At 36.0% G+C, this 21,161-nt stretch overlaps 1 non-coding gene and 1 pseudogene across 1 annotated transcript; one reads left to right on the forward strand and one right to left on the reverse strand.

The window, feature by feature from the left end:
- The first annotated feature begins 7,860 nt into the window (after positions 1–7,860).
- On the forward strand, positions 7,861–7,934 carry LOC127485094 (U2 spliceosomal RNA; annotated as a pseudogene).
- Positions 7,935–20,788: 12,854 nt separating this feature from the next.
- Positions 20,789–20,915, reverse strand: LOC127485068 (U4atac minor spliceosomal RNA). Its single transcript, XR_007912266.2, has one exon. It is a non-coding gene; the product is annotated as a U4atac minor spliceosomal RNA (small nuclear RNA).
- Positions 20,916–21,161: the final 246 nt, after the last annotated feature.

Below are 21,161 nucleotides of genomic sequence, written 5' to 3' on the forward strand. Positions count from 1 at the left end.
GGCTGGAGCTGGGCAGATCTGAAGCCAGGAGTCTGGAGATTCTTCCAGGTCTCCCATGTAGGTGCAGGGGCCCAAGCACTTGGACCATCCTTTACTGCTTTCCCTGACCATAGGAGAGAGCTGGATTGTAAGTGAAGCAGCCTGAAACTTGAACTGGTGGTGATATGGGATGCTGGCACTGCAGACTGGGGCTTTAACCTGCTGTGCGAGTGCTGTCCCCAAGAGGCAGTTGCTTTAGATCACTATGGCCTACTGTCTCTTGCACTTGACACAGTAAATAGAGCTTTCTTTTTAGAAATTCCTATTTGAGGTTGATCATTTGGTAATATTGCAAGTGGATAGACCCCTTCTGTATGCCAACAAATACAGGGTGAGCTTTGCCTTACCAGGAAAGATGCTCATCACCCATATCAGAGTACCTGAAGTAGCTTTGGCGCCTGATTCCAGATTCCTGCTAATGCAGACTCTGAGAGGCATCAGGAAATGGCTCAAATAATAGAGTATTTGCCACCCACATGAGACACCTGAATTGTGTTCTGAGGTTTCAGTTTTGGCCTGGACCTGCCATAGCTTTTGCAGGAGGGTAAACTTGCAGAGAGAAGAGTGTGCTAGTTCTCTTTCTGCCTCTCAAAAATTAAATCATAACAATAATTAATAAATCCTGATTCCTGTGAATTTAGAATATATTTCTTGAAGTAAATTTTGGAAACTGAGACATTAAGTATTTTCTTTACTTGACATCCTTATTTTTAACTTTTAATGTTCCTGGAATGGTACTTGTCCTAATCCATCAGCATCTTCAAGGGAAGTGGTCAGCTCACTTTTCTTAAGAGTAGTAATCAACCTTGTGAGATGCTTGGACAACTATGAGAAAAGGATATTTTCCTTTGGAGAAAAATTATGAACTGGAAAAGTAGGAATATTAAAAACAAATTTTCTCAAGAATCATTGGTCCTGAATGGCTACTCAGTCACTATTTCCTATATTAGAATCATTGATGTAACTGGAAGAAGGGTTATCTCTATACTTTAAGAAAAATTCTTGTTCCTATGTGTACTTCTCCTCCAAAACTATTGTGAAACAGATCTGTCGTCCTTACTTTTCTGAAATTATTTTTCCTCCATTTTCTTCTGAACTATTGCTCTTTATCAATTCTCAGAGATCATTCTGTTGAAAAAAATTCAATATAGAATATATAAAGAATTATTTTTAAAAGGTTTATTTATTTATTTGAAAGCCAAGTTATAGAGAAAGAGGGAGATAGATCTTCTATCCACTGGTTTACACTCCTAATGGCTACAACAGCTATACATGGGCCAGGCCAAAGCCAGGAGCCTGGGACTCCACCTGGGTCCCTGACATGGGTGGCAAAGGTCCAAGTGCTCGATCCATCTTCTACTGCCTTCCCAGGCAGGGAGCTGGATCATGAGTAGTGCAGCCGGAATGCAGACCACCAATCATCTATGTGATGCAAGTGTAGCAAGCGGTGGGTTAACCCACTGTGACACAATGCCAAAATGGAGAATTGTTTTTATCATTAAATTCTTTTGAGTAATTATATCATCTAACAACAAACCACATCAGCAATAACAAGAATGGTAATGACAATAATAATAATTTTGATTATATATTTAACAGTAATTAGAGTTTATTTACATGACAGAATTGATCTAAGCATTTTGCATTGGTTATTTCATATAATTTTCAGAGTAAAACTGTATGTTAGATGCAATGTCCAGTTTTCAGATGCTGGAACAAAGGCACAGAGAATTTTAAAAACTTTTATGTTCACGTGATCTGTAAAGATAGTCAGAATTTCAACTCTTATTTCTTATGGACACGGACAACAGGCTTTGGCAGTATATAGTGTTATCCTGCATAGTTTTCTCAAGAATCATCATCCATGAATGGCTGCTCAATCACTATTTGTTTCTAATACTTCTAGCATATCAATAATTTTATAAATACAGTGGAATTATTTGAGTATATTTCTAAGCATAAATGTTACTCGGTATGTCAAAAACCACTGTTATAAATTTCCATTAATTAATCTATATACATTTTGTGTTAGGAATCTTCTACATTTTTTCCTATATTGGAATGATTTAAAACCAGCATGTTAGGGCTGGCACTGTGGTTCAGCAGGTTAACACCCTGGCCTGAAGCGCCAGCATCCCATATGGGCGACGGTTCAAGACCCGGCTGCTCCACTTCCAGTCCAGCTCTCTGCTATGGCCTGGGAAAACAGTAGAAGATGGCCCAAATCCTTGGGCCCCTGCACCCATGTGGGAGACCTAGAAACACTTCCTGGCTCTTGGCTTCGGATCAGCACAGCTCCAGCTGTTGTGGCCAAATGGGGAGTGAAACATCGGATGGAAGTCCCCTCTCTCTTTCTCTTTCTGCCTCTCCTCTCTCTCTGTAACTCTAACTTTCAAATAAATAAATACCCAGTTTGCTTAGAGTTTTCATCATGAAAGGGTGTTGTATTTTATCAAATGCTTTCTCGGCATCTATTGAGATAATCATATGGTTTTTCTTCTGCAGTCTGTTAATGTGGTGTATCACATTGATTGTTTTTCGCACATTAAACCATCCCTGCACACCAGGGATAAATCCCACTTGGTCTGGGTGGATGATCTTTCTGATGTGTTGTTGCATTCTATTGGCCAGAATTTTATTGAGGATTTTTGCATCCACGTTCATCAGGGATATTGGTCTATAATTCTCTTTCAATGCTGCATCTTTGTCCGGCTTAGGAATTAAGGTGATGCTGGCTTCATAGAAAGAATTTGGGAGGATTCCCTCTTTTTTGATTGTTCTGAATAGTTTGGGAAGAATTGGAGTTAGTTCTTTAAATGTCTGGTAGAATTCAGCAGTGAATCCATCTGGTCCTGGGCTTTTCTTTGTTGGGAGGGCCTTTATTACTATTTCAATTTCTGTCTCAGTTATGGGTCTGTTTAGGTTTTCTATGTCTTCCTGGTTCAATTTATGTAGGTTGCATGCGTCCAGGAATATATCCATTTCTGATAGGTTTCCCTGTTTGCTGGCATACAAGTCCTTGTAGTAATTTCTGATGATTCTTTTTATTTCTGTGGTGTCTGTTGTTACGTTTCCTTTTTCATCTCTGATTTTATTGATTTGGGTCTTTTCTTTTTTTAGTTAGTTGGGCCAATGGGGTGTCAATTTTGTTTATTTTTTCAAAAAACCAGCTCCTCGTTTGGCTGATCTTTTGTAATTTTTTTTGATTCAATTCTGTTGATTTCTCTCTGATTTTAATTATTTCTCTTTTCCTACTAGATTTGGGTCTGGTTTGCTGTAGATTTTCTAGATCCATGAGATGCACTGAAAGCTCATCTATTTGGTACCTTTCCAATTTCTTGATGTAGGCACCTATTGATATGCACTTTCCTCTTAACACTGCTTTTGCTGTATCCCATAAGTTTTGGTATGTTGTGCTGTTATCCTCATTTACTTCCAGAGAATTTTTGATTTCTCTTTTAATTTCTTCTATGACCCATTGTTCATTCAGGAGCATGTTGTTCAATCTCCATGTTTTTGCATATGCTCTAGGGATTCCTGAGTTTCTAATTTCCAACTTCATTCCTTTATGGTCTGAGAAGCTGCATGGTATGATTCTAGTTCTTTTGAATTTGCTGAGATTTGCTTTATGGCCTAGTATGTGGTCAGTCCTAGAGAAGGTTCCATGTACTGCTGAGAAGAATGTAAATGCTTTATGTGTAGGCTGAAAAGTTCTATAGATATCTGTTAGATCCATTTGGGCTATAGTGTCATTTAAATCTACTGTATCCTTGTTGAGCTTCTGTCCTGTTGATCTGTCTATTTCTGAGAGTGGAGTATTGAAGTCCCCCAGTACTATTGTATAGGGGTCTAAGTCTCCCTTTAAGTCCCTTAACAAATCTTTTAGATAAACCGGTGCCCTGTAGTTAGGTGCATGTACATTGATAATCGTTATATCTTCCTGTGGAACTGATCCCTTAATCATTATATAGTGCCCCTCTTTGTCTCTCCTAACAGTTTTTGTGGTAAAGTTTATGTTGTCCGATATTAAGATGGCTACGCCCGCTCTTTTTTCATTTCTCTTGGCATGGTATATCTTTTTGCAGCCTTTCACTTTCAGTCTCTATGCATCTTTGTTGGAAAGATGGGTTTCTTGAAAACTCTAAGCAAACTGTGTATGGAAGGAATATTCCTCAATACAATCAAAGCAATTTATGAAAAACCCACGGCCAACATCCTATTGAATGGAGAAAAGTTGGAAGCATTTCCACTGAGATCTGGTACCAGACAGGGATGCCCATTCTCACCACTGCTATTCAGTATAGTTCTGGAAGTTTGAGCCAGAGCTATTAGGTAAGAAAAAGAAATTAAAGGGATACAAATTGGGAAGGAAGAACTCAAACTATCCCTCTTTGCAGATGACATGATTATTTACTTAGGGACCCAAAGAACTCTACTAAGAGAATATTGGAACTCATAGAAGAGTTTGGCAAAGTAGCAGGATATAAAATCAATGCACAAAAATCAACAGCCTTTGTATACACAGACAATGCCATGGCTGAGGAAGAACTTCTAAGATCAATCCCATTCACAATAGCTACAAAAACAATCAAATACCTTGGAATAAACTTAACCAAGGATGTTAAAGATCTCTACGATGAAAATTACAAAACCTTAAAGAAAGAAATAGAAGAGGATACCCAAAAATGGAAAAATCTTCCATGCTCATGGATTGGAAGAATCAACATCATCAAAATGTCCATTCTCCCAAAAGCAATTTATAGATTCAATGCAATACCAATCAAGACACAGAAGACCTTCTTCTCAGATCTGGAAAAAATGATGCTGAAATACATATGGACACACAGGAGACCTCGAATAGCTAAAGAAATCTTGTACAACAAAAACAAAGCCGGAGGCATCACAATACCAGATTTCAGGACATACTACAGGGCAGTTGTAATCAAAACAGCATGGTACTGGTACAGAAAGAGATGGATAGACCAATGGAACAGAATTGAAACACCAGAAATCAATCCAAACAGATACAGCCAACTTATATTTGATCAAGGATCCAAAACCAATCCCTAGAGCAAGTACAGTCTATTCAATAAATGGTGCTGGGAAAATTGGATTTCCATGTGCAGAATCATGAAGCAAGACCCCTACCTTTCACCTTACACAAAAATTCACTCAACATGGATTAAAGACTTAAATCTATGACCGGACACCATCAAATTATTAGAGAGCATTGGAAAAACCCTGCAAGGTATAGGTACTGGCAAAGAGTTCTTGGAAAAGACCCCAGAAGGACAGGTAGTCAAAGCCAAAATTAACATTTGGGATTGCATCAAATTGAGAAGTTTCTGTACTGCAAAAGAAACAGTCAGGAAAGTGAACAGGCAACCGACAGAATGGGAAAAAATATTTGCAAACTATGCAACTGATAAAGGGCTGATAACCAGAATCTACAACGAAATCAAGAAACTACACAACATCAAAACAAACAACCCAATTAAGAGATGGGCCAAGGACCTCAATAGACATTTTTCAATAGAGGAAATCCAAATTGTCAACAGACACATGAAAAAATGTTCAAGATCACTAGCAATCAGGGAAATGCAAATCAAAACCACAATGAGGTTTCACCTCACCCCAGTTAGAATGGCTCACATTCAGAAATCTAGCAACAATAGATGCTGGAGAGGATGTGGGGAAAAAGGGACACTAACCCACTGTTGGTGGGAATGCAAACTGGAAGTCAGTCTGGAGATTCCTCAGAAACCTGAATATAACCCTACCACTCAACCCAGCCATCCCACTCCTTGGAATTTACCCAAAGGAATGAAATTGGCAAACAAAAAAGCAGTCTGCACATTAATGTTTATTGCAGCTCAATTCACAATAGCTAAGACCTGGAACCAACCCAAATGCCCATCAACAGTAGACTGAATAAAGTAATTATGGGACATGTACTCTATAGAATAATATACAGCAGTCAAAAACAAGGAAACCCCGTCATTTGCAACAAGATGGAGGAATTTGGAAAACATCATGCTGAGTGAACTAAGCCAGTCCCAAAGGGACAAATATCATATGTTCTCCCTGATCGGCGACAACTAACTGAGCACCAAAGGGGAAACCTGTTGATGTGAAAAGGACACTATGAGAAACAGTGACTTGATCAGCTCTTGTCTTGACGGTTGATGTACAATGTAATACTTTATCCATTTTAGTATTTTTTTGTTCTAGTACTATTGGTTGAACTCTGTAATTAACACACAGTTATTCTTAGGTGTTTAGATTTTAACTGAAAAATGATCCCTGTTAGGAATTTGGAAAACATTATGCTGAGTGAAATAAGCCAGTCCCAAAGGGATAAATATCATATGTTCTTCCTGATCGGTGACAACTAACCGAGCACCAAAAAGGAAACCTGTTAAAAAAATGAACACCATGAGAAATGGTAACTTGATCAGCCCTTGCCCTGACTCGTGATGAACAACTTAATATGTTATCCCCCTTAGTATTTTTTTGTTTGTTCTACTTAATACTTTTGGTTGAATACTGTAATCAATACACAGTTATTCTTAAGTGCTGAAACTTAACTGAAAAGCGATCGCTGTTAAATATAAGAGTGGGAATAAGAGAGGGAAGAGATGTGCAATTCAGGACATGCTCAAGCTGACTTGCCGAAAACGGTAGAGTTAGAAACATACCAGGGGATTCCAATTCAATCCCATCAAGATGGCATGTACCAATGCCATCTCACTAGTCCCAGTGATCAATTTCAGTTCACAATTGATCATAATGATAGGACTAAGAGCCAAAGGGATCACATAAACAAGACTAGTGTCTGCAAATACTAACTGATAGAATAAAAAAGGGAGAGAATGATCCAACATGGGAAGCGAGATACACAGCAGACTCATAGAATGGCAGAAGTCCCAAACAGCACTCTGGCCTCAGAATCAGCCCTTAAGGCATGCGGATCTGGCTGAAAAGCCCATGAGAGTATTTCAGGCATGGAAAGCCAAGACACTCTGGCAAAAAAAAAAAAAAATGACCTAAATGAAAGATCTCCACGAGTGAGATCCCAGTGGAAAGAACGGGTCATCAAAGAAGGAGGTACCTTTCTCTGAAGGGAGGAGAGAAATTCAACTCTGACTGCAACCCTGTCTAAATATGATCAGAGTCGGTGAACTCAAAAGGCTTCCATAGCCATGGCAACTCATGACAAGAGCCTAGGGTGATTACTGATGCCATAAACGAGAGTGTCAATTTGTTAAGTCAACAACAGGTGTCACTGTGCACTTACTCCTCATGTAGGATCTCTATCCTTTATGTGCTGTAGATTGCGATTTAATGCTATAACTAGTACTCAAACAGTATTTTTCACTGTTTGTTTCTATGTGGGTGCAAACTGTTGAAATCTTTACTTAATATATGCTAAACTGATCTTCTGCATATAAAGAGAATTGAAAATGAATCTTGATGTGAATGGAAGGGGAGAGGGAGTGGGAAAGTTGAGGGTTGTGGGTGGGAGGGAATTTATGGGGGGGGAGCCATTGTATTCCATAAGCTGCACTTTGGAAATTTATATTCATTAAATAAAAGTTAAAATAAATAAATAAAGAAAGAAAGAAATAAAAATCTTTTAAAAATCAGCATGTCATTTCAACCTTTCATCCTTAGGTGTAAATTATTTAATTATTTGGTTTAAGTTATTGATCTGTAACCAATGTTATTCATAATTTACTGCATGAAAGCACAAGTACAATCACCTGAACCTAGAAAGAGAATGATAGCCTTTCGTAGCTGTGGATTAAAATAATGAAGCTTATCACTTCTCAGCCTTTTGGCTAAGATCAAGTGTAAAATAATGAATCTTTTATTTTGATTTCTTGGAACTCCATCTGAGTCTCCCACATGGGTGTCAGAGTCCCCAGTTCTTGAACTCTTATCCACTGCTTTTCTCAGGGTCATTAGCTGGGATTTGCATCAGAAGAGGAATTTCTGAGACTCATACCAGCACTCAGATATGTGATGATGGCTCCTCAAGACACTGCCTCACAACACCAGCCCCATATTTTGATTTCAGTACATTTTAAATTAGAAGCAAAATGTTGCTCACTAACTTGATAGAAATGTCTCTCCAATATCTTAATATGGCAACAAATGACATAGTCAGTATATTTTGTATACACATAGGCAATTTACTCTTTATTTTTTATTTTTATTAATATAAAAAGAATATATTTCATATATTTCATAGATGCAATTCTAAGATAACCATACTTTCTCTCTTTCTCTCCCTTCTTCCCTCAGCCACCTTCTTTCCTTTCTTTTTTTTTTCCTTTAATTTTTGCAGTAGCATACTTTCAATTTACTTTGTGAGCACAGGCTTAATGCAACAACAACCATAATGTTCAACAACTATAAAGTAGAAAGACCACTGCTCCACAGGAATACAGATGAGTTATAAACAATAATCAAATCATAAGATGTCAGTTTCACTTGTATACATTTTTTTTTGTATTCTACATTAACTACCACATATCAGAGAAAGTATAAGATATTTGTCTTTTTGGGACTGCTTATTTCTCTAAGCATAATTGTCTTAGTATGAGCATTATCTTGGTATTTTGGGTAAGAAAACTGATTTCTAGCTAACAATAAGTTATTTCTGCCTGTTTACATCCCAGAGAGAATTATTTTCCATTAGTTTTATAGACGTGATGCATTTTCCCCAAGTGATCAATAGAACACCTAGACAAGCTTGAATATTTCCATTTATGGAAAATGGCACTGAAAAATGTTTTGGTATTCGAAGTTCTTTCAATAATTTGCTAGATGGTAAATATATGGACAAGAAATTTAGAAGTCAAATGTTTGGATTAGTATAAAGGCATATACATGTTATATTTTAAAAAACAGGATAAATTTTTTTGAAAAACAATGGAAAATAGAATGAGTTCTATTCCATAATGTCTGTCATTTTAATGCAGCTTGGGAAGCCATACATAAAATTAGTAATTGGTTATGTCCATCAGTGTAGCTGTCAGTGAGCTGGAGTGCACATTGCAAATTGTACTAGTTGTTACATCAGATTATCCAAAGACGGAATGAGCTATAAAAATAGAATTCTTCTCTCATTTCCTGGAATTGCTTTCTTCAAATGAGGGTTGAGATGCTGTTTTCTGTGCAGTTGAAAAATGGAAGTCTGAACCCACAGAGACAATGGGCATCACTCTGAGTAGGAATCTCAATGACCTCTCCCTACTTATTTTCTAAATTTTTAAAATTTTCCTGTTTTGTCCTACTCTTCCTTCCATGGTATAAATAGTTACAACTAATAAAATACTTTAAAAAGTAAAGAAAATTGTTACTGAACAAAATATATAAGAACTTAATAAGTAATTAGTGAATTCTATTTCATTGTACTAAACTAGAACATGTTATATTATAAATATTATATACTTTTTGTCCTAAACTTAAGAGAGAATATTTTTTAGCTCAGCATTCAAAATATTTTTCCTTCAAATCCATATTGCCAGCATTACATGAGGGTACTTCAGAAAGTTCATGGAAAATTAAAATATTATTTTCCTGCAAAATTTGAAGTTCATGCATAGATTTTTTCATAATATGAATTTTCTATGAAATTTTTGAAGGCCTTTCATATAGAATGACACATGTGGTAAGAAAAAGATAAAAATAATATTAAATAAACAGGAGGATAGGAAAAATAACCATTTGGAGGATATGAACTCAGAAAAATCACATCATGACAATTTGAGAAAATTGCCATTGTATTTAATTTCTTTAGAATCAAGTTGGATGGAAAAATACATCATTTGTCCTATTTGGTTAAATATAAAAGAAATATAGTGTGTTTAATAGAATCTAAGCAACTTTGAAGACCAGATGATTCATGGGTGACTAGTGAATCACAAATTTTTTCGATGACCCTGACCTTGTTTTTTTGAGAGGGAGACTAAAAGGTAAATTTCTTATTATGACATGCTTTTTAAAACTTTGTGTGCAGTTTTTATTATCTTCAATGAAAATAATGAAAAATTAATGAAATATTTTCAGTACCTGGACATTTTAGTACTTAAGTTCATATTGTTATCTTAATGTGTAAGTACAGATTTTGGTAAAATAATAAAAGCCATTTCTTGTTAATATATTTGTGAACATTTAAATACATTTCATCTAGATATCATCTTTTTTTATAAAGACTTATTTTTTTTTTGAAAGGCAGACAGACTGGCAGAAAAGGAAAGAGCGAGAGCAAGAGAGAGAAATTTCTACCCAATGTGTCATTCCCTGAACAGGTGGGTCTGGCCAGGCTGAAGCCAGGAGCCAGGAACTCCAACCAAATATCCTACATGGGTGGCAAGAACTCAAATATTTGGTCTATCGTTCCATGGCACATTAGCAGGTATCTGGGTCAGAAACAGAGTAACTGGGACTTGTACCAGCATTCTGATGCAGGACGCTTGTGTCCCAAGTGGCAGCTTAACTAGCTGCACCACAACATCTGTCTCTATCACTATTTCTTTTAATACAGATTTTCAGAGCAGAGATTTTTAGCTATAATTTTGTGAACTACTGACCATGATCTTGAAGGCATTTGCAATTTTTTTTTCCAAATGGGTTTGATTATAGTAAATATTTTGGTCAGTGGAGGGAGTCTATATAGTTTGAATTTCATATTTTTCCTTTAAATGCCTGAATGGATTTGTGTAGATAATATGCATCAGAAGTTCACCAAATCTCAAATAATGTCATCTAAAACAAAAACCAAATTCAAGTAATCAGTGAGCCCAATTGTCAAGTGATTCCTTTGGAAAACAAATACTGTAGTCTGAAAACAAAGCAAAATCCAAATGAGTACCAACCAAGAAGTCAACATAGTTAAAGGTGCTAGAATTGAACTGGATAGTTGGTATACATATTTCTTCACCTAGTGACCATACTAATTTTTGCTTAGTCATTCTGATGGTCATAGGGAAGGGGTCTAGGACAGTTAAATAGTTAGGTTTTGGTTATTTCGGATTTTTCATTACATTCACATTTCATAGACATACATTATTAAATCTGAGAAGGGTTGTACTACATTCATTAGAAATTGAGAAGGAATTAAGACTTGCTTCTATTGCCTTAGCATAGGCTGTTAAACTGCATATGAACACTGATAAAATAAAGTCAAAGAAAACACTTTGGCTTGAATATCATTTCACTTCTTGTGCATTAACACTTTTTGTATCTTAGCTTTTGTATATTTTAGAAGAGGTAACCACTTAAATAGGAAATGAATTATGCCCAGAACTAATTTCCTGTGGGTTTTCAATTAAGTAAGCATTATTGTGTGAGAGAATATTAGTTTCAGACATATGTGGCTATTGGAGTTCCTCCACAATTCATATATGTAACCAGTCAGTCATGTTTGATTTCTCTAATCCATAGCTAAATACGTATGATTCAAGGAGAGATTTAAGTCAAAGTAGGGTTTGACGTAGTGAATTATTTCATTTATTTGAAATAACTGAAGACAATTTAAACATTATCTCAGCTGGCTAGTGGGTGAGTTTTGGAACTACACAGCAGAGAATACTTGACCACAGGATTATATTACCAAGACATTATCCAAGAGGAGATATATTGCCCCATATCCTATGGAGCTAGATGCATTTCTAGATAAAATACTCCTGAGGGCACTTAACAAGATTTTATTTGGGATTAAATACAGATTTAAAAGAAAATTTAAATCAAACATCTAGCTTATACTGATTTTGCTTCTATGATAATATGACTCATAGTAAAATATTCTATTGAAGTTAGGGCTTGGTTGGAGCCATAAGTTTTAATTTTACAACCAGTAAAACTGAGTGGAGTTAATTATTTTTAAAACCTCAGGAATTCAAACTTTTATCATTGCCATGCAGATTGAAGTGCTTGAGGGAACCTGAAAACAGAGTCTTCAGAGGAATCCAAGATGAAGAGAATCGTTTTGTTAAGTTGAGGCTTACATTTCTAAGGTACCAATACTACACATTTAATTGTGCACTCTCCTGATTCAGATACTCTTAGTAAGCTTTTCACTTCATGTAATTATTTATGTTAAACACATTTTGGGAACATACATTAATTCTTTTAACCATAGCATAATTATTTATCTTTTCTACTTGTGTTTGATTAAAGTCAGTTGTTAGATATTCTCAGCTTGTTTTCATAAGATATATCACTCAATTGATACGCTTCTCAAAGAATATGTCAAATTACATAGTTTGAATTGGGGAATTATACACAGTGCTTCTACTTTGGCTAGAGCGCTATTGTCAAAGAGAAAACTTCCTCAGAACAGTTTGGATAAATTTAGCCACTAGGTATAAATTATTTTCCTTGAAATCTGAATGTTTCACTTCCACATTTAGTTCTTGGGAGCAACAATCCTTAATATAGGTCCATGCACCTAAGGAAACTCAGAAGGCATTTACAATTTCATTCAATATTTTGTGAATATGTCAAACTGCATTACCTAGAAAAAAGACTCATAATTTTCACAGAGGACTGTGAACCAAAAATCAATATAAGAAACACCTATTGACAGTGTTCAAATGAACAATTTTCATCTTAAGGATTGCTTTTAATTGAAATTTAAGAAACAGTATTTAATGTTTCAAGTGAGATAAATAAGTATTTTTCCCCCATTCTAAAGTGACATTTATCATGGTTTGGAATCCGAGCATAATTCAAAGTACAAATCCCTTATATTTTGTCTGAAAAATTCGACTAAATTTTCTTAACAATTGTCTTAACAAAAGCTGGGCACTGGCGCTGTGGCACAGTAGGTTAAAGCCCTGGCCTGAATTGCCAGCATCCCATATTGGTGCTGGTTTGAGTCCCAGATGCTCCACTTCCAATCCAGCTCTCTGCTATTATGGCCTGGGAAAATAGTAGAAGATGATCCAAGTCCTTGTGTCCCTGCACCCACATGGGAGATCCAAGGAAGCTCCTGGCTCCTGGCTTTGGATCAGCTCAGTTCTGGCCATTGTGGTTATTTGGGGAATGAACCAGTGGATGGAAGATATCTCTCTTGCTCTCGCTCTCGCTCTACCTCTCTCTGTAACTCTTTCAAATAAATAAAATAAATCTTTAAAAAAATAAAATACATATTCTGAAAAGGAAACTCCTTGGAAAGGATTCATTCATAAAGCTTCTAGTAAGCCTGACTTAGGCATAATCCAAAAACAGATGTGATGCTGAGAGGTAAAGATAAACACAAAAAGCCTATGACTGTCTCATTGTATATTCCGTCAGTTGAGATTCCCAGTGTACCTTTTGACATAGAAGTTCATCGTCTCAGAGTATTCTTAGAGTCACAGCCACTACTTGACTTCCATGTGGCAGTTACTGAAAGCTGTCATCTATTTGCTTCAAAATGAAAGTTACAACTTTTTCTCTTCTGTCCTTCACAATAATTTACATCAACATGTCACTTAGGACAGCTGCAGTAGAACGGCACCTACCCTTGAAAGCCACTTGATGCGTCCATCTGACACAGTCTAGGAGGATATTATGATCATGCCTACTCTTTCTAGCATGCACTTTTTTTATTCCTCCCATTAAAGCATAGTGTGTGGATTTTAAGCTATCTCCAAGTGTCTCTTTGCATCTTCATAGTAATTAAGATCAGCCGAATGGCCAGTGCTGTGGCCTAGTAGGTTAGATTTCCACCTACTGCACCAAAATCCCACATGGGCACCAGTTCCTGTCCTGGTTGCTCCTCTTCTGATCCAGCTCTCTGCTTGTGGCCTGGGAATCAGTGGAGGATGGCCCAACTCCTTGGGCCCCTGTGCCCATGTGGGAAACCCAGGGGAATTTCCTGGCTCCTGGCTTATGGATCAGCCCAGATTCTGGCTGTTGTGGCCATTTGGGGCGTGAACTAGCAGATGGAACACCTTTCTCTCTGTCTGTGATTCTGCCTCTCAAATAAATAAATAAATAAATAATTTAAGAAAAGATCAGCTGAGATGCCCCTACTACTACTACTGCTCCCATTTTAATTGGAATTAAACAGAGATGGCTCCTTTCTTGTGAGAGCTGTGCTGTCAGGAGATTCCTTCCTATCTGAAACTGACAGGAAAGTGAGGCTTCATTTCTTTGTCCATTTTATTCCAGTGAGTAGAGACTTTCCTGATTCCCTTTGCAAGATCACTATTATGATGTACTTCATTTATGAATTTTTGAATCACATATTACAGATGATCTTTTAATTTCTGCAATAAAAAGGAACAATGTAGAAATCTTCATGAGATTTAGTGAATTTTCATTTTTGAAGCTATTTTGGCTCAATATTTAAAAACAGGATATATGATTCTAATTTTTCAAAATGAGAGTGTTACCAGTACAATTGGTGGTGAATGAACTAGAAGTAAGATATTTTCCTTTGGCCTCATGAATGTCAGGAAGAAAACAGAAAGGGATGGGTAATAGTTATAGCAGGGGGAAAAAGATTGAGTTTTGTAGGATATAAGCCTTCTCTGATATCATGACTCTCTCTGTGTAAGTTCACAACAACTAGACGGGCATAAATACTTAGTAAATTTCTAATTAGCTTGCCTATATTGTATACAAGGTTAGCTTTCCTGCATACTTTCAGTCCAATGTTATTTTCTCTTCGTGTGTTTTATCAATAATAATCAACACAGATATGTATGTGTGATATTGAATCTATTTAACAGAAAATGTATTGATTTTCCATGGAGTATATCTATATTACTGACAAATATTTGCATATATTAGGGAGAAGATTCAATTGGTAAATAGAGACTTGACCCTGGTACTTTATGATTAGTGTAGCTTTTTATAGTAGTCAAAAATAGATTCTGCCTGACATTTGCACTTTGGGTCACTCAATATAGTTTACTCATTCTTAAATTTTTCATCTTTCAGTTCTTTTTGGGGGTAGGGTGAGGAACATGAGGAAGAGAATGACAGACATAAACATAGTCTGACCCAATGTGATGTATGGGCATTTATAGTTTACTTTTTCTTCTCAACAAATGGCAAAATATCAGTTTTTCTGAAAGTGGAAACAATGTTCAAAAACATTTTTCCATGTATGGGAATTAAAAAAAATTCTAAAGAAGAGATGATATGGAAAATCCAGTCTATAAATAGATGCCCTTCTCTGACTTGCCTGGTGATTCAATTATATTTACACAATTCTATATTTGTTGAAGTCCCAATGTAATTCCATCTACTTTTGTTGCAAATGTCAAGATTTTATTCCTTTTTATGGCTGAAAAATATTCTATTAGCTATGTACCACCTTTTCTTCATCCATTCATCATGAATGGATTGACCCCATATCTTGACTATTGTGAACAGTGCTGCGATGAACATGGACGGGCAGGCATATGTTTGACATGCTGGGATCATTATGTTAAATGAAATAAATGACACACAGAAAGACAAATACTGCATGCTCTCCTGTGAGGTTTAAGATAAAAACATTTGAACTTAGTGATTCTAAGAATTAGGAAGGATGGGTGCAAGAGGATAGAAGGAAATTGGTTAATGGGTACCAAAACACAGTCAGATATAAATAAATAGGTTCTAGTGTTTCACAATGGGGTGACTGTAATTCACAATAATGTGTCATATATATAATGTATCAAGTCCTGGAAGAGGGGAGCTGGTAGGCTATAAATGTGAGGGAGGAATAGGGTGGTATGGAGGCTATTTGCCTGATGAGATAAATTTATGATGCAATGATGTGTTGAAATATTATAGTGTGTTCCATAAAGGCAAAGAAGTATTATATGTTAATCAGAAGTATTACTCAGTCAAAAAATGAAATTCTGACATCTGCAACAAAATGGATGGAATTGGAGATAATTATGTTAAGGCAAATAAACTAGACACAGAATGCTGAATGCTTCATGTTTTCTATGTGGAAATATGTTCATATTCAAATATGTCTATAGTTCATAATTAACTGCTCAAATGTGTAGCTAATGTGAATCTAAAACAATGATAACTAGAAACAGGATGGTGAAGGTTGAGGGAGTTTGGATGATTGGTACAAAAATTCAGTCAGTTGAAGGTAATGAATTCTGTTGTGCCCCAGAAGAGCAGCATAACATAGTTTGACATTAAGGAAAGAGAAGGGTTAATGGCTTGGTATGATTGGTGTATGCTGTGTGTTATCTGTGGAAATAATGTACTATCCCTCATAAAATTTACATATATTTAATGTTAATCCAAAATTTTAAAATGAACTTTAAGAATACAAAAAATTTTAAGAATAAAATTAAAAAAATAAAATCATCAACTATATATGAATGTCTAGGGGAAGTTATTCTTTTACAATAGTGCATTAACATAAGTTAGCTATTTTAATTAAAGTTTAAGACCATTAAATATCTACTACTTATTATACAAGAAACCTAATAATGTTATTTCCATTTTATAGTATATTTTTATTTTTTCAAGCCAAGTATTTATAACACTAACAGAAAACATTTGGTACCTACATTGAGAATGCTTTTCTCTTAATAAAAGCATCTAAAAAATCAGCAAAATTGGTTCTAGGAATGATCATGAGGAAATTTTCCCTTACCCTAAATGAAGTAGCAGAAAAGACATGTATTTATTAATTATAATGTGCTCAAACAATGTGATTGACTAAGGTACAAATTGTAAAAATAAGAACCTCACTACTCGTAGTCTGTGCACTGAACATCAATGTATAAATATAATAACTAATTGCCTATTTCATTGATGATATACTGTACCTACATATGTTATTTTGAAAATCTGAGATTGTTGCAAAGCTTTGTATAATTAACTCTAAATCTTTTGAAGTTCCAATGCAGAGTAAAAAAGTTAGACTAGTTATGAAATAAAACAGGAAGTAAACAAAACAAAACACGCAAAAAAGATAAATCCCCTTATTCCAAACAGCAAAAACCTAAATCCAAATAGAAATAAGACACAAAGTAACTTAGAAGAGAGTAAACTTCAAGAAAGGTAATCTACCATCAGTCACCCATAGAAAGTCTTCTGGGGGCCGGTGCTGTGGCGTATCTGGTGAAGCCGCTGCCTGCAGTGACGGCATCCCATATGGACACCGATTCAAGTCTTGACTGCTCCACGTCCAGTCCAGCTCTCTGATATGGCCTGGGAAAGCAGTGGAAAATGGTCCAAGTCCTTTGGCCCCTGCACCCACATGGGAGATCCAAAAGAAGCTCCTGGTTTTGGATCTGTGCAGCCTCAGCTGTTGTAGCCATCTGGGGAGTGAATCAGTAGATAGAAGACCTCTCTCTGCCTCTGTCTCTATGTAACTCTGCCTTTCAAATAAATATATCTTAAAAAAAAAAGAAAGTCTTTCCACTATATACCAACTCTCTGTGTCTGATGAGGTTAATCCATTTCATTTGAATGTTTGCCAACCTGGGTTTTTTCCCCTCCTTCTCTGAGCAATAAATGTGCAATGAAGAAAATGATCCCCAAGGACTGCACAAGTAATATATTCAAATAATTAATCCCAATGAAGCTATTTTTGACCAGGATAGGTTGAAGACAATTTTTTGTTAATGGTTGAAGTCCAGCAAGAATAAGTAAGTAATGAGGGAAGATATTTATTTTTCTTTTTTTGGCTCATATATATTTTTAATATTTCATTTTTTAAAATTTTATTTAAGCTATACAAGTTTCATGTATTTCAATATACAGATTTAGTAACATAGTGACACTCCCTCCCCTTTCCCCTGCCCATGCTGCAACCCTTCCTCCTCCTCCCTCTCACGTTACCACTCTTAATTTTTACAAAGATCTATTTTCTGTTTACTTAATGTTTGTATAGTTAACCCTACATTAAGTAAAAGATTTCAACAAATAGTATAAAGTGAAAAAAAAAACACTGTTCCTCTATAAAAAAGCCAAGGACTATAAACAGTCATCAAATCTCAAAATGTCTATTTCATTCCATTATATTACATTTCAGGTACTCTATTAGTTACTCCAGATCAGGGAAAACATATGATATCTGTTTTTTTGGGGGGACTGGCTTATTTTACTACATATAATGGCTTCTAGTTGTGTCCATCTTGTTGCAAAAGATAGGATTTTTTGTTTTACTGCTGAGTAAGTATTCCATAGTGTGTGTGTATGTGTGTTTGTGTGTGTGTGTATACCATAAATTCTTTATCCAATCAACAACAGTTGACAGATATCTTGGTTGATTCCATATCTTAGCTATTGTGAATTGTGCTGCAATGAATATAGGGGTACAGATAACTCCTTCATGTACTGATTTCTTTTGGTTTTGCTAAATTCCCAGGAGTAGGATGGCTGGATCCTATGGTAGGTCTATATTCAGATTTCTGAGGTTTCTCTATACTGTCTTTGATAGCGGCTGCACCAGGTTACATTCCTACCAAAAGTGGACCCAGGTACCTATATCCCCACATCCTAGTCAGCATTTGTCATTTGTTGATTTTTCTATGAGAGCCATTCTAACTAAGATAATTACTTTTCAATCCTGAATCAGCATTTGGTCCTGAGAAATAATTCAGTGTTTGTACAATGGCAGTGTGGGATAAATAGGTAGTTGAAGTACATAAAAAAAAGTAAGTGGCAAATAGAAGACAAAGACATAAGTATCATTAATCTTTTTTGTTTTTTTTTTTTGATTGATTGATTTAAAGAGTTATAGAGAGCGAAGGAGAGGCAGAGAGAGAGAGAGAGAGAGAGAGGGAGGGAAAGGTCTTCCATCTGCTGGTTTACTCCCAATTGGCTGCAATGGCTGGAGCTGCACTCATCTGAAGCCAGGAGCCAGGAGCTTCTTCCAGGTCTCCCACGCAAGTGCAGGGGCCCAAGGACTTGGGCCATCTTCTACTGCTTTCCCAGGGCATAGCAAAGAGCTGGACCAGAAGTGGAGCAGCCGGGACTCGAACTGGCACCCATATGGGATGCTGGCACTGTAGGAAGTGGCTTTACCTGCTACACCAGAGTGCTGGCCCTGGATCATTAATCTTTAGTTTTAAGTTTGGTTTTCATATTAATTAAATGGAAGTTGTAAAATTTAGGTTTTTTTTTTTGTTTTTCAGTTGCAGCATTAGACATTGATGTCTGGTTCAACATTGGTAGATGAGCATTGCTACATTTTCTCTTGACATAACAAAGTTGTAGTGTTTGGTGACACTAATTGAATTTTATGTATTATCAACATCATAAAGTCATCTGATGTAACTATATTTAGTAGGTAAGTGCTTTCTTTTTACATATCACCTTTATAAAGAATTTATCAGTAACTTTTTTAACTTTTATTTAATAAATATAAATTTCTAAAGTACAACTTTTGGATTATAACGGATTTTCCCCCCCATAACCTCCCTCCCACTTGCAGCCATCCCATCTCCCATTCCCTCTCCCATCCCATTCACATCAAGATTCATTTTCAATTATCTTTATATACAGAAGATCAATTTAGTATATCCTAAGCAAAGATTTCAACAGTTTGCACCCACACAGAAACACAAAGTATAGAGTACTGTTTGAATACAGGTGATACCATTACTTCACATGGTACAACACATTAAGGACTGAGATCCTACATGGGGACTAAGTGCACAGTGACTCCTGTTGTTGATTTCACAATTGACACTCTTATTTATGGCATTAGTAATTACCCAAGGCTCTTGTCATGAGTTGCCAAGGGTATGGAAGCCTCTTGAGTTCGCCAACTCCAATCTAACTGAAAAGTGATCCCTGTTAAATATAAGAGTGTGAATAAGAGAGGGAGGAGATGTACAGTTCAGCACATGCTCAATCGGACTTACCCCTAATGACAGTGTTAGAAACGTGACAGGGGTGTCCAATTCAATCCCATCAAGGTGGCATGTACCAATGCCATCTCACTAGTCCCAGTGATCAATTTCAGTTCACAATTGATCATAATGACAGGATTAAGAGTAAAAGGGATCACATACACAAGACTAGTGTCTGCTAATACTAACTGATAGAATTAAAAAGGAGAAAAGGATCCAACATGGGAAGCGGGATACACAGAAGACTCATAGAATGGCAGATGTCCTAAACAGCACTCTGGCCTCAGAATCAGCCCTTAAGGCATTCGCATATCCCAGTAGAAAGAACGGGCCATCAAAGAAGGAGGTACCTTTCTCTGAAGGGAGGAGAGAACTTCCACTTTGACTATGCCCTTGTCTAAATAAGATCAGAGTTACCATTAACATTTTAACCAAAATTAAAATATGAAAATACATGTAACACAGACATCTATCTCTACCTTTTTTTTATGTGTATGTATGTGTGTATGTTTCTGTTATTATAGGAATATGCCTTCCTTGAAGATCTGTTCTAGGATGATGTAATCTGTTGGTCATTTAGGGCCCCATAACACCAATGATTTATAACTGTATATAGCTCTTGGGTATACTCATCAGTGTACAACATCCTATAAATTATATTACATGTTGTAAAAAAAAAAGCCATAAGTTGCCAATATTTCTGTGCGTTATCACCATTAAGGATTTTTGTATCCAATTGCAATTGTGACTTTTTATAAATCCTTTTTAAGTTCTCTTATTAATGATTTTAGTATCTGCTGAATAGAAAAATGTGGATGTAGTGGTTGATTAGGTAGTACAGTTGCCTTAAAACTGCAAAGTCAGACGTTAAGTTACTTCCAAGTAAAAACATCTTTTTTTAAAAAGAGAGTTGTTTTTTTTTTTTTTCCAAAAATTGCACTGAGCCAAAACCAAAGCCTTAGCTGATGCAGACGTGTTGTTTAGGCATTAGCAGTACTGCTCTCACTACATGTTCATTGGACAGTAAAGCAACCCCAAGAAAAGGATGGTTCTAGTGAAAATATTTTAAGCTACAGACCAACAACTTGTCAGTGGACATTTCTGAGTAGCAATTAAACCAGGTTGCTTTTTGCATTCATTTATTTGCATTTGCATAGCAGAAATCAATTGAATTCATTTAAACACAGAATATTAAAATTGGCAAGACTAATTCTTGGAGAGAGCTTGTCATTTCTTCTTAGGCAATCATGTTGAAAATCAGTACATTTTTTTTTTACAGGCAGAGTGGACAGTGAG

This window comes from Oryctolagus cuniculus, chromosome X (assembly GCF_964237555.1).
Source record: "Oryctolagus cuniculus chromosome X, mOryCun1.1, whole genome shotgun sequence".
Classification (NCBI taxonomy): domain Eukaryota; kingdom Metazoa; phylum Chordata; class Mammalia; order Lagomorpha; family Leporidae; genus Oryctolagus; species Oryctolagus cuniculus.